The sequence below is a fragment of the Rhipicephalus sanguineus genome, chromosome 6 (assembly GCF_013339695.2).
Source record: "Rhipicephalus sanguineus isolate Rsan-2018 chromosome 6, BIME_Rsan_1.4, whole genome shotgun sequence".
In the NCBI taxonomy this organism is placed as follows: Eukaryota; Metazoa; Arthropoda; class Arachnida; order Ixodida; family Ixodidae; genus Rhipicephalus; species Rhipicephalus sanguineus.
Genome location: NC_051181.1, coordinates 80,763,256 through 80,778,673, shown reverse-complemented (window position 1 = coordinate 80,778,673; position 15,418 = coordinate 80,763,256). Strand labels below are relative to the sequence as shown.

General features: G+C 45.8%; 1 non-coding gene across 1 annotated transcript; it reads left to right on the top strand.

The window, feature by feature from the left end:
• The first annotated feature begins 6,729 nt into the window (after positions 1-6,729).
• Trnat-cgu (transfer RNA threonine (anticodon CGU)) lies at positions 6,730-6,802 on the top strand. The gene has a single exon. It is a non-coding gene; the product is annotated as a tRNA-Thr (tRNA).
• Positions 6,803-15,418: the final 8,616 nt, after the last annotated feature.

Sequence of the window (15,418 nt, the reverse complement as noted above, 5' to 3'; positions counted from 1 at the left end):
TAAGGCACACACCTCATTGCGCGCATTCTGTTAAACACTCGTAGTGTTCGAAGTGCGCACTAGAGGCAGGATATTCTATCGCGTTCAACTCTTAAAGGCGAAGCTTAAGCATCCCCCAATTTTTACCCTTATCGGTCTCAGCTCGCAGAGTTAAAATTATTTGTGGTAATGCAATGCCTCAAAATTTCGCCGATCACGCTGTATGAGCATTGCTTGCGCGTAATTGCAGGACTCTCCGAGAAATTGAGCCGGCGGTCAAGGCGCTGCACGGGTAATCGGTTTCACTGCTACTGGTATATATACAATTAAGTTCGTTAATTACTTGTTGCTCCGGAGACAATTACGTCAACAGTATCTCGGCCACCTTATATCTGTTTGGTATATAATGATAATTTTTTGAAAGGTTACCAGCTAGGGGCAGCGGACGCGCGAGATGATAAGACCGCGCTAATTTAATGGTAATTAATATGTTTCACCAATTTTAACCGTTGATTCTGTGGCACACTTCAATTTGCAATTGACAAAATTTTGCATAGTTCTCTTTTCTTTTGTTCGCGCTTGTAGGCCTTATCTTTTTAGAAGCCGTTGCATCGTTTGGTCAACTCCGAACATTGTTGCTATATACATGAACAGAAAGGAGTAGCGAGTATGCCATACAGCTGCGAAGAAGCTAGGCTAGATATGCTCCAGAGTACCGGAATATAGTGACCATGTGAATGACAACAGGTGAACAGACATTTCTCACGGAAAACACACAATGAAACTAGCATACTGCTTAACTTGAGTGGCGTATAAGGTTCGTCTAAGCTGTGGCTGCCTTTTATACACTGGGCAGACAGACCGTTGTGTTAATAAACACATTATTTAAGCATCGAAGCTTGTTAACCGCTATAATACTACATAATCTATCCATGCATTGTCGCAATTGCAAATTCACCCCAAAAATGTGGTGAATGTGCAGTTTTATAAGCGCACAAGAACGAAGAAGCACGTCCAATGGTTTAGGCTTGGTTTATCAACAGTATAGTGGCAGCGCATGCGTGAGACAGCCTTCGCTTAACTGGCATAAAGAAGAAATGAAATGCCTAAACAGGTATATCTTGCGTAGACCTGCACGTGTTCCTGGTAAATGGGCGGTGCTACTATTTCTGGACATGCACAAATAAGTTTTTGTTCCGCCCCCGTTTCCGCCAGAAGGCGCACTTTCACTGGATAGTCGGTGTATGCGTTGTCTGGCTCTCCTCCCTCGTTCCCGTGTTTGCACGTTTTAACTTCTTTTGTGGTGGACTGTTCCCAACACTGACTCGCTCAGCGTCGTCAGTCTAGGTTACTTTTGTGACAAACTTCAGGGTAAAAGATTAGACTTCACAAATGTGTAAATCTATGCTTTCAAGAATTCTCAGTATCGGAAGGGGCGTGCACACTAACCTTACTTAAACCGCGCGTGTCAAAATCTCCACTCATAACACTTCGTCCTGCCCATCGATTTCACTCAGTGACGATGACTTATGCCATAACTTTGGAGGGACATCGCGCTTAAAGAAACAACATCCGTTCGAAACACCTCCTGATCATGACACAACTAAGCTACGAAGTGTCTTCATCGTCAAGCGCGATAAGGAGTGCCGTCATTGAATATATTTCGTGCACCGACAGTCCGCGTTCCTTGTCCTTATGACGTCGTCATTTTTGTCTACGTCTCTACGCAATTCCCAAGCCTTGTCGGCTTGGTAACGACTGCGCTCTCGCGAATAACTTACATTCGGCTTGCAGCACATTTTGCGTTCCACACTCCCGATCGTCGGAATCAATGAAACCACGGTCTGACGCCCCGATTGCTTGGGCAATACCTTGCGAAATGTCTGAGTACAGACTTCGTGAGATATGCTAATGTATGATGTACCAAGGTGTGTAGTTGAAAAAGTGGACTAGACTTGGAAGGAAATAGGTCAATATGAAAAGAACACTTTTGAGGACATTTAGCGAGGCTGCTGTTTTATAAGTGCAACTTCAGCGAGCAAGTTATGCCCACTGACGCAAGGCTTTGTATTGATGTTCACTCTTTTATGCACTTTGATAAGTATGTTCTCCTGTCTGCCGTATATTCTTGGGAATGGTTAGGCGAAAAATGACAACGAATGAGATGTCTACCTGATAAACGTCAAAGCCCGAAAGGTTGACCAACCACCGCAATACGTTTGCCACGTGGTGAAGAATATCTACAAATATAATTAGAGAGTTTTAGTGCCGGGGCCACAAAGCGGCTTGCGCACAGAAGCCCTTGCGTTCCTTTGTATTTTCCGTTGGTGCGGCTGGGACTACAAAGGAATGCAAGACCATGCGTTTATACGCAAGCGTCTTGGGTTCACTGGCACTAAAACACTCTGTTATGTTTTTCATGTGTGTATGTGTGTGTGTGGGGGGGGGGGGGAGGTGCGTGGGTGTGGGTGTGTGTGTCTGTGTGCGTGTGTGTGTTTGCGATCGTGCAAACACGCACATACACACACACACAGACTAATGTCGTAATGTCGTGCTTTGATACGGTGTCATTCTCCTTATCGTATACTTACCTTCAGGAAGGCAGTCACCACTTAAGTGACGACATTCTTATAGTCCCTGAATATTGATGATCTAAAACATTAGTTATTTCAATAATGCTCAGGTAGGAGCCGGAAATGTAAACTGTATTGTGCGCATAACGAATTTTGACCGAGTCGTACTGGCAAGTGGAGGTTGCACGCAGCGGTGGTGATTCGGCGGTGGATATGCCATCGCCGCCTGCATTGGTCCAACGTAGATTACCAGGCGCACGCACAGAATTTGGCGCGGGTCTTCGGATGGTGCTACCCAGCTGCGCAGCAACGGGGTGGCACGCCGGGCCCGTGACCCCCCCCCCCCATTTTTCTTTCTCCCATGGAATACAGAGCACAAATGACACATAGACTACACACTTACCTGCCTGGACCCCAAGTCGGATACGCGGAAACAGGTGTTATTGTGCGCTAAGCACAATAATCACGTTGCTGGGGCGTGAATGGAGAATACCGTTTTGAGCAATAATCTCTACCGGGACCTGAGTATCAGGCCAATTAGGCAAGCGAATGAAGAATCCCGCACCTGAGTGCCCCAGAATCGCGCGTCACACAACATCGCCTCTGGCGAACTTTCCTGTCACTGCCGCCAATGCGCTTAATCGACAATCCCTAGTGTCGAATTAATCCAGCTTAAGCAGCGTTGACACAAAGCGATAAATAGATTACCCAGTCCGCAGACGACTGGAATGCGCACTTTTCTGCGTGAGGTCCCTTTAAGCAGGGAAGCCTGCCTTATACCTGGGACTGCGCTACCATCGAACTTTATTTATTACACACAGATATACATCTCTAAGGAAAACGCAGCCAAAAACATGCATGAGTTGCTGAGATTGCGGTAGTTAGCACTTATTCGACGTACAAGGACAGAGTGTCTGAGGAAGCTTCATAGAACGGAAAATTAGGCTGATTGGTTTGCACCAAGCATAGTCCTAAATAGCGCTGCTGAACGGAACACAGAAGCGAAAGAGCGACGCACCTACCAAGTGCCACTAGTGGCATTAGGTACATGTGTTTCAATTTTTTTTTCGTGCTTTTGTGTTGTTCAGCACAGACTCTTGACACCAGCACGGACGGTTGGCAAGGACGCTTGCTAATCCGCCTGCTTTCGAGGATTCATTTAATCGCTTAAGTTATTTGCTGCAACATTTCCTCAAAAGAATACTAGTATCTTTTTTTTAACGTTTGCCTCTTGGGAAACTCCTTGTGCTACGCGGAGCACGAGGTTGCGCTTCCAATTGCCGTTCACAGCAGCTGCATTGAAGCTAACACTTAAGCTAAAAAGATTCGTGTAGACAGAGGTAGGCAAAAGTTGAAGAAACCCCGTAAGCCAAAATTTATTCGGCATATTATTATAGTGCCCCTTACCCGTCGGAGTGCCTTTGAATAAAGGAAAATTAGCCGGGGATTCTTTTTATTCTTGTGCAACTAACTTCTTGCTCCGGAGCAATATCGACGAAAATATTTATTTATTTATTTATTTATTTATTTATTTATTTATTTATTTTGCAAATACGTCGTATCCAACCATTGCAACACAAAAGCGGAGGAGACGATTCTTCGGAGGCATCTCGAACGAAGAAGCGTTCTGCATGCCAGTCACATATGCGCGAGCTTTAAAAGCAAGTCTGATTGGTTGCGCGCCCGTCTAGCTTTTTTATTATCTTACAACTGCGCGCGCACACCGCGCCATAAACGGAAAAGAAATAAAACATGAGAAAATGAGCAATTTACGCTATGATATATGTGCCTGCGCTACAGTTTCAAAGGGGAGCATGCCTATTTGTGCATAGGCAGATTTCTCGCGCAGAAGGTCACTGGTTCAGATGACTCTGAGAATGTGCCCCTGCGTAATTCAACAATGTGGAGCTGAATTTGCGAAGAGATGATATTTCCATATTGCTCTTTTCGTCGAACAGCGCATGCCTTCCGAATGGCCCGCTCGCAACACAATGCCACGATTGTGCTCTGCGAATACGAATATCAAAATTACCAACTGCGCAACCTTTAAAGAGACGTTCTTCGCAGTGATTGTTCAGGGTACTAACCTTTGAAGGCGGTGACTGCCCGTGAATATTTAAGTGCGGCTCCAACAAGCGTGTTCACTTACGCGAGTCCGTCCATTGAACTGAACCTCCCCGAGGAGTAGAGGGAGGTTCATTGAATCGGTCTTGCACATCGGATGTGGTAATGTGTTCCTCCCTAAGCACGTAGTTCGTCATTATGGAGTTCAACGTCAGGAGAGAATCTCTGGAACCAAAACGGAGAAAAAAAGAATAGAGAAGTTCGTGTTAGACAGAAATGGTCTCAAAGCCGGCTAGCCACGAGGGGGTTACACAAAGAGGCCCACATATTGCCCTAGCTCAATGTTCCGCTCTCGTAATGTCGCCTTTCAGAAAAGCGAGAAAGTGAAAAAGTGCCCATAAACCCCTACCTCTATCTCCGAGAATCGCTCTATACAGGGTGTTTCAAGAAATGTGTCCGTAAACCCTAAAAAAGTAAAAAAATAAATAAACGAAATGCGTTATTTGCTCGCTGCCTTCATAAATACTTTTCTTCTGTAGCGACATACATATTGAGAAGACTGAAGACGTCAATTACGGCAGTAAGAGAAGAAAAATAAATTAACCTTATAGTTAGAGCAGCCGAGCGGTCGCGTCCAATTAGAGTATCGAAGCCCTTCCTACGAAAAGTCCATTACTGTCTTGAGATTTTTCGCGATACTTGGAGGACGCCTGAGCTTCGTCTTCAAGAGCAGATAAAGTAATCTGGCCCCGTATACATTGCCTTCTCAATTGTTAGCCTCACTTCGGTTCTCGGTGCATGCCTCAACCGTGCCCTAGGTGTATTTCCTTTGTCCCTTGATTTTGCGCCGCCCATTTCGAACATGCATAAACAATTCCAACTTGCCCAGGCATCAATTCTTCCTAAGGAAACGAAGGATTGAGCGCTTAACATTGGCCATTTCGAACTATCCTAGAATGCGTACTGCAAGTACAGTTGTTACATCTACGAAGTAGTTACATCGTCTAAGTGGGATGCTGCGCTACGCAGTCCGGATTTGAAAACACAACTATGGGCAGTCCAACAAGCCCACGACGTGGCGGAGAGGCTAGGCCCATCTGTCCCGTCGTGGGAGCTGCCGGCTACGTGCTAGTTCACGCCCCAACGGACCTGAATAAATTTTTTTTACATTCCATTCTACTACGCCATAATTCTTCCTTTTGCGAATCAGCGAAGGGTCCACTACGCGTCCGTAAGGCAACACGCGAACGTACGCAGCTGCTCACTTTGTGGATGCTTTTGCAGCTGATGATGATTAAATATCTCTGAGCGCTTTGTAATGGGTGGGTCTTTGAAACACCCACTCTTTGCGCAATTCACATGTTCTGACGCCTGGCGCGATTCTATGCTTCTGCCAAGCAAGGAGGCTCCTCTCACTGCATGACATTCCCATAGTGTTTTTTTTTTTCGAAACGCTTTTAGGCAATGGCGCGGCTCTGTGATAGAACACCTGCGTGCCACACAGACGGCCTGTGTTCGATTCTCGCTCGACCTGAAGATTTTTATTATTTAGTTTACTTGCATCTTTCTAGGTGTTCGGTGACAGACAAGGTGATGCTTTTTCGCTTACAACCAACGCCGCCGACACCGACGCCGACACTGACACCAGAATTTGTGCGAAACAAATCTTTAGCGCTACCGCGTCAACATTTCAGGGCCCCTTTATTGAAACGGCCGCGAGAGCACCAAGACCATGTCGCAGGTTCGGTCCCTGCCCACGTCCACTTTTCTTTCTTCACACTTACCTTACATTTACTACTAACAACATCCCCTATACTTTCCTTAGCATTATTGTCTGTTAGTGCTCATTAATATTGTGTATAACAAAAAAATGAGCCCTTTAAATTAATACTTCTTCCCTTCATTCGTAGCGAAGGTCTCGTTCTGGCAGACTTCATGCTTTCAGGTAGTATGCGAGGGATTATTGGTGAGTTGCCAGCTCGTAATAAGTTCACGTGCGACGTGACGCCAAGCAAGCAGAAAAAAGAGTGTTCCACACTCGCGGTCATGGCTACTGGCGGCGCTGACTGACGCTCCCACGTATATACCATATAAAGTGTACGAGAGGATGGCCGCCGCGGTAGCTCAGTTGGTAGAGCATCGGACGCGTTATTCGAAGGTCGCAGGTTCGATCCCTGCCCGCGGCAAGTTATCTTTTCGTCCACTTTTCTTTCATCACATTTACATTACATTTACTACTAATAACATCCCCTATACTTTCCTTGGCATTATTGTCTGTTAGTGCTCATTATTATTGTGTATAACAAAGAAAAACGAGCCCTTAATATTAACACTTCATCCCTAAAGACCATGTCATGTAAATTGTAGCGCACTCGGCATGACAATAATGTCATGACCTTGTTCTTCACACACTTATGTCATTCCGTGCAAATTTGCGTGTACAAAAAGTTAATGAAACTGCCGCAAGAAGGTGAAGGCTGTGTCGTGTATGTCATGACGTAGATGAAATGCATTACGTGATGTACAGTCGTCAGCAACCTTAACTTGAACGCTCCGCAGCGTGTTCTGAAACGGTTTGATTGACGCCAGCAATGCATCTTTGGGTTCTGTCGCCGAGATGTTACCAGTGCATGCCGACATATTATCCAAGAATACCGAAGTATTATCTCGGCAACAGCGCCCAGCGCTTCGCGTCTGGCGTCTGTCAAATTATCCCTCGGCACGCTGCGGAGTGTTCGAGTTAAGCTTGCTGACGACTGTGAATGCCAGAACCTGAAATTTATGTTCGTCATGCACTCATGTGGTGTCACGACAATTTTCCGTACATATCACGTTCATGAAACGGCCGCGACGCGAAAATACCAAGACCATCTCGAGTACATTGACATGCTTGACATGATTTTAATGGCATGTCCTTTCATTTCCGTTCGTCATACACTGATGTGATGCAATGCCTATTTTTTCTGTACATCGAGTTAATGAAATTGCCGCGTAAGCACCAAGACCATGTCATGTAAATCATGACGTATATTACATGCAGGACTATTTTCATATTATGACCTGTCTTCTATGATCGTCATGCATTCATGTCATGGTATGCCAATTTTAAGTAGTTTATGGACCACGAGGGCCCGAGGACCAAGGTGGATAGATAGATAGATAGATAGATAGATAGATAGATAGATAGATAGATAGATAGATAGATAGATAGATAGATAGATAGATAGATAGATAGATAGATAGATAGATAGATAGATAGATAGATAGATAGATAGATAGATAGATAGACTTTTAAAGTGCTTCTGGCTCTCCGAGAAATGTTTCGCACTTAAAAAATAATGAGACGATAATCTATATGAAAACCAACAGACAATGAAGCCAAGGAAGATGTAGGGGAAGTTATCTGTAGTCTTCAAACTGTATTGAATCATGATATCATTGTGAAGAAATTAAAGTATTCGAAAAGACAACTTGACGCCGGTAGGGAGCGAATCTGCAGCTATCGGATAACGCGTCGGATGCTCTAACAATTGATCTACGGCGGCGGTCGTCCTCTGGTCCACATTATCGGGTATTTTAGCGCCTGCGAACCTGGGAATGTTCGCGCCGCTCGTAGCCATGATGGCGAGTGCGGAACATTTTCGCTAGGTGGCGTCACGTACACGTAATCTTTTTTAAGAGCTGGCAGCTGATCAATAAACCCTCGCATACTACCTGAAGGCATAGTCTACTGGAACCAGTGCTGGGCAGTATCGAAGATACATGTATCTTCGATACTATCTTAGATACTCTTTGGGTATCTTGTATCTGTATCGCGATACGTCTCACAAGACGTGTATCAGTATCTGTATTTCCGATACATTGAAGAATGTATCATGTATCTTAAGATACAAGACACTGCGATCGCAACACCGCGGTTGGAAACAATAAACGTTGGTTGAACTCCGCTTCTCAAGCTGATATTGATCCCACTAAGCCACCAGATTAAAACTAAAGACAGTGACATTATTTTATCTTTCCACCAGATTTTTCCAGCGAGGGCAGGTGACGAGCTCTGATCGTCCCTGTTGAGGGGGCAGAGTCACGTGGTGGCGCTCGCGTCGTCTCGACAAACGCGCGAACGGCTACGCCCAGACGACATTTTGTTTTCGCGGATTTTTTTTCTTTTTAGTTCTGTTAGTGCTATGCAACTTGGCTCTTAGCCACCGTCCTATGCCACGTATTCCAATGCATGCGGTGTCTGTTGCACAAATTCTGATGCTACGGTAGTGTCGATCGAAGTTTTTCTTGCGTTGTGCTTCGTTACGAAGTCTGAAGAAAGCAAGAAAAGGGGTTGCTTTGAGTCTCGTGGCTTTCGCACATCGGCGATTTGAAGGACCTCGTCGATGCAAGTTTGGCTTACATGCAATGAGATTGTCTTATATGCAAACGAGATTCGAATAGCTATAGCACCAGTGGTACCGATGCTGGATTTAACAGAACACGCATTCGCTTAATAGAAGCTATTTTGGCGTACGTCTCTTTTTCTTTTATTAAATGAGTTTTCAAAATCATAATTGGATTGTGAGCACAAGTTCTTTCTAAGCTGTCCTTTTCCATCCCGTACATTGCCTATGTCTCTGTATTGCTTTTTTCGGGTCTGCTTACGGCAATATGTCTTTAATGAGCTGTCTGCATCATTTCTGCTACCGTTTACAGACTTATATCCTACATAAGTTTACTGCTACGTCAAGACGGCGTTGAGAACAAATAATAGTCTGCGCGTGCTTGGAGTATAGAGTAAAAAAATTCTGCTTACTGTTTAGTAAAATCGCGAAATTGAGTTTCCATTATAATAACGTAAATTATTAGCAGCCATCTCAATGATGTTAGCAAAGGCATTGGAGGAACATCGTTATACGAAATGATCCGTTTTTCTAAAGAGGGTCTCATCGAGTCGGTTTACGCTATTTTGCATAGGCGCTGAATTTTCTGTGGTCTTACCTTAATTGCCTAATTGTCATGGCTATTAGGGGTTACTCGACGCGGTGGTCTAGTGGTTATGGCGCTTGACTGCTAACCCGTAGGTCGCGGCGGCCGCTATTCGATGCCCGTGTGCTTATATTTAAGTTTTATAACACCACGTGGTCGAAATTTCCGGAGCCCTCCACTATGGCGTCTATTATTATCGTATCGTGGTTCTTGCGACGTTAAACAACAATTATTGTTAGCTCTTGGGAATGCCGCCTGTATCGTGTTCCTATACGTATTCGCTGCGTTTGATACATAATCGCTTTTCTATTTTACTTAGTTATGTTTGTTTTTATGTCTTAGTGTTCTCTAAATATTTTTACTGTTACTAATAACTAGGTAATCGAAGCTTAAATGGCAATATAGTGTGAATAGCGGCGGTGTCCTGCGGCACTTCATGTAACTATAGAAAACGTCTGACACGTTTTCTGGGCTGCAGATGTTCTCTCATAAAAGAGAAATTTTAGAAGATTGCGAATTACTCAGTATGTCGCTATCGAAGGCTTTGCACCAGCAGATAAGTAGAATATAAAAGTAACTGCAGTTTTATGTACTCTACCTAAACAAAATGCGTTGCAAAGAATGTCGCCACCAATGTTCTCGCTGATGTACACCTGTCCGGTGATCGGGTATTGCGAAAACCGTGATACGTTTACGGGAAAGGTAGAGCTTAACGACGGTATTTGCACCATTGAACGGAGGCATCTTATTGAAGATGGCAGCCCGCTAGGTGATCGGCAAGCAGAAAATCGACCCCACTCAATTACAAAAGCGGCAGGCAAAAACCGTTATCAGTTAAGTGTATAAAGAGCTGTCATGGTAAGCAGCTAAAGCAACCCCAATAAGTTGTTTCGGAAAAAAAGAAATATACCTTCAGCAAGAAATACAAAACTTTGGCGATACTAACAGACATTTCATTCAAATAAAACATAATTGGTCGCAGTTAATAAACATTCAAGCGAAGATTTTTTTTTGCACCTCCGTTTAGTGCTGCATTACCGTAAATACCGATTTACAGTAACAAATTTCCGAATGTACCGAAATATCTTAAGATTCAATTGGAATGTATCGTATCGGATACAATCGGCGTTGACGTATCTTGTATCTATATCGCAAATACTTCTTGCCTGAGTATCTTGTATCGTATCGCGATACAATTTCAAAGTATCTTTGCCCAGCCCTGACTGGAACGAGACCCTCACTATGAATGAACGAAAGAAGCGGAATGGCTGAAGAGCTCACGTGATCTTGATCGAAATGACTTGCAAGCTAACGTAAAGATTCGCGCTCACAATTTTTATAGTTATATGGGCCTACACATGGTATAAAATTATGCATATCAATAGCGCACACAGAGCAATTCTTCCTGTAATATTTGAATCATTTTCAGCTTACGGCTACGAACCACATTTTCTCCATGAGGATGGAGTTTGCTTTAAAAAGGTGGTTAATCTGCGTTTCTACGAAATCTGCGCCACATCATAAACGTCTTGATTCGTGAGCTCTTGGCGATGATAATGTGTTATATTTTAAATTTCAAAGAGAACAGCACAGATGTTCATAAATCGAATTCATCACTGAAAGTACGGACACTTGTGCCCACTGTTCATGCGGGACACTTTCTTGCAGCCAAACGTAGCAACAAACTCGAAGGAGTTTTGAACGAGATGATTGCACTTCACAAATGGGACACTACGTCCAGTGCCTCTTGTCATGCATATCGTTAGGCACACTGTTTTGAAGAACGCCTTTGGTTCGGTCAACTCTTCGCTCAGCTGCATTGGGTGCTTCGCGTGCTCAGTGGCCTCACGAAGGGCAGAATAGGAAACTTCCAATGCTGGAAGGTACGTCATCAGCTTGTTCTTGGCTCCCATGCAAGCCTCCTGCTTTTCAAGCAGCTTGCGGGATCTCTTGTAGAGCCTTATCGGAACAACGCTTCCGTTGGGATAGAAACGGGCACCGACCGAGTCTTGCATCTTGAGCACTTCTTTGGCGACCAAAAATCCGAGACCCCCGTAGAACATGGCGTTGGTGCCATTTCTGTAGTACAACGGTCTCGTGAGCGCCGCCACCGAAATTTCTAGCTCATTCGTGAGGTAGTCGTAGCGCACCAGATGAGGCGAGTCAATGACGCTGAAGGAGAACGCGAGGTCGCTGTAGCGAGCACCAACCATGTTCCGCAGCGACCGTCTCGTGTCAATCCAAAGGCCAACAGACGAAGTTCCATTTTCAGGAAATTCAGAGTATGCATTATCAGGATTTCGAAGGAGCTCGCCCACCGGCCACAGGCGGACCTTCATCGCCGTAATCTTAGCGGCAGTGGCGGTCTTTGTTAAGTTGTCGAGGTTGGTTGAACGGACGACTTTGTGGAGTGTGTGCTTTAGTACCATCCTCATACGGCTGGCCAGGTACCGATTACTTGTTTGCGGTGGGTGTAGTCGCGTATAAATGGCTGTGATAAGCGGGTTGTACGCGAACAACACCTGCTCGACGCAGAATGTTTGAACATCTCGCTCGCTGGCGAAGTCTCCAAGGCTGAGGTCAACAATGGGCGCGTAGGTTCGGACAAACTGCCAGGATAAATGGCTCAGTAACTCGCCGGAGCTGAGCATCGCAAAGAGATTGCCAATCACGTGCAAGAGCATTTTGTCGCTGGCAAGCACTTCGTCGTCACCGCTGAACGGTCTCTCATAATGCAACACCTTATTCATTTGTCGAACCCACTCAGTGGATGACACGGGATGCGTGAACAGCTCTAGATTTGATAATGCGACAGAGACTGGATCGATGGGGTGTTTATTAACGACGGAGACTAGTAATTTTATCACTTTTCCTTCCACAATTTTGTCGCGTTGGATCCTATCACCGTCGTCGGGTGACTCTGCGCTGCCCAATGCACTCCTAAGTCGCGTCCAATAGCGAGCGTACGCTTCATCGCTGGCGAGTCGGTAATATCGCATGGCGAAAGCGTAAACAGAGGTACTTCGTCCAGGTGAAAGCATGATCCTGATCCTGCTTCCCAACCTCGAGCCAGGCATCTTAGACAGCCTAATGCGCAGCCAAAAGCAGAGGCCCCAGTTGAAAGTGAGGTCTAGAAGCACGGCCAAAGGGTTGACGCCATCGGGTGGTTCTTCTGGCCAGCACAGGTTAAGCTCGCTCATGAAGCTCCTGAACTGATCGACATCCGAAGGGCTGGCAGCGTGCTTCTGCGTGCACCAGTGAAACATAGCGAGCGGTTTTGTCGAAGCCCTGGTGAGAGCTGTCGCGTTGCGCAGCAAGCCCTCGAGGTTTTCGTACCACTCCGCGCGTACTTTGCCAACAGTTGAAGCGACCAGGTCGTCCCGGTCGTGGTCTAATTGGCGCCACACCGAGCATACGTGACCTTCGAAATCTTCACATGGGTCGATGTTTCTGCCGGAAGGCACATTAAGGAGGCGAGAATGCTCGACACAGTCGGCAGACTCGCACAAGTTTGGTTGTTTAGGTGTCCTGTGTAATCTGGAGTAGCCTGTGATTGACAGGGTGCTGTAATACACCAAGATGGCGACAAAAAGAACGACGGTGACCACGATGATGGCGAAGCCGAGATGGCGCCGGTGGCTTTGGGCCGAAGACAATGAATCCATCGCCTGCGTAGTGAACAAAACGAGAAAGCACGCTTGTTACAGCCCCATTATAAGTGGCCATGCTTCATTCTTGGCTCAAAATTTGCCATAACAAAAGCTTGGTTTTTATACGGGGCGCATCAAAGTTTTCACGATTGGAGTGTTCAAGATAGCTATGCCATGGTTGGATATGGTTGGCACTGCATATTTTGAACGGTTAAAGTTACATTTCTCTAAATTCTCCATATATAGTTATCTGTAATATGTCTTGTACGTGTCGCCACACACTGCCGTAAAAAGTCAACTGTTTATGAATATCAAAGCGAAATGTACAATACCGTTTGCAAATTGTCCTGCCTCTGTATTCTTGCCTTATATTTAAATCGCATAGAATAGCAAGGTACTGCACTAGTGCCGCGTAGTCGGGCAAGTGGTTTCGCCGGAAGCTTTAGGAATTGCTTTTCAATGAGTATTTGTTGTATGGTACTCTTGAATCTTATTCAACAAATAAAGCAAATAGCCTGTGCTGCTCAGCAGGTGGTATGTACGGCTTCTTCTTTCTAAAAGCAAATTGTGGTCCCCAAGACTTCTCCGTTCTCTCATTTTCGCAACTACTGTCGCATCCAACATAGATAGATGTATGGGCACCGTCATGTTATCACTACATGCCCTCTTACGACAGAGAGCATAGAAGGGGCCTTGGTATACATTCCTCTGCATTCTTTGTCAACACGTAAGAAAAAGAAGCCTTATCGACGTTCTGTGTATGCAAATATTCAATCCGATGAGTTCTACTTATAATTTAACGATAATGGCAGTCCGATAGTGTGCACCGAGAGCATCACTTTCCGGAGCACTACGGCATCTCTCAGGCCATAAACGTACCGTGACAATTAATTAGCATTTCAATGCAATCGTTACAATATATCTATCTGAGATTTCTAATTAGTACCAAGAATATTATTAGCGCGCACTCTCTCTCGCCATTAAATACTCATTTTGAGAGTCAGTGGAGTAGTGCGGGACGTCGTAGCCTCTAATGGTAAATCGGTAAGCTTAAATGGGTCTCTATTGAGAAAAAAGCGCTGTGATAGACGCGTGGACTGCCGCTTACCTCCCGGACCCCGCGTGGCCTTCGGTGACGATTCACAATGGCGGGAAACGGGTGGACTGGCGCTTCCGGAAGAACGTCGGACATAATTTCTCATTGCCGCGGAACCGGAGTCGCAAGGAGCCGAACCAGGTATTCGCCGACCTCGAGAAATTTTTCCGACTACCTGATGGCCTTTAAAAGCGTATTTCGCGGCGCTAATACCGCGTACCTTTCCCGGAGTCGAACACTGTACGCACATCCAAGGACGGGCATCTTCTTTTTCCTCATCTATGCAATGACACAGACACGATTGGTGGGGTTTTCTGAGTATACCTGTATGACACTTGTAATGTTCCGTCGTAGTAAAAATTGGCTGAGGTAGAGCTCTTGTAAATCATTATCACGAACGAAAGGTATCTTTGGCTTGTTTTTGCAAAGATTACGCATACAGTGTTTCATTAAACTTAGGCTTCTTGTTCTGCTTGTTGTGGTTCATGTTTCTGAATGACAACGGCGGCTCCAATAGCGTCGCTGTGGGCACGCTCTCGCACTTGGTGAGCTTCTCTATAACGTGCTAATCTCAACTCCTTTTGCTCCAGTCCTTCAGCGGGCAGCTTTGCCTTTGCTTGAGATTTCGCACTTTGCCGTATATAGCGATATCTACTGGATGGTTGGAGTCATCCTGCCGTTTTCGGTGAATCGCTCGCGCAGATGGCCGAGTGGGCGCGCCGTGCGAGAATTAAGGCTCTGATATAGTCCAGTGTAACGTCGACGACCGAATGCGCGCGTCACGGCGACGTTACGTCCGCAAAAAACAGCCCTCTATAGTCCGGCGTCGGCTGACCTGCCGACGCGGCCGACGGCTGCTGGCGCGCTCGGGCGTCGCTCGGCGCCGAACAGATTCTGCTGGATTTCGCGCCGGTCGCGCCGGACTCGCATGTACAGGAACCTGCTGCGCGGGCTGTTTCGTCGGTTCCCGACAGGTGGCGCGGGCGTTCTTCGCTTTACTGCGCATGCGCTCCTCTAGATGCGATTGCACCGGCTCGTTGGAGCCGGCTCGACTGTAGCGGAGACAGGCCTCGGAAAGTCTCAAG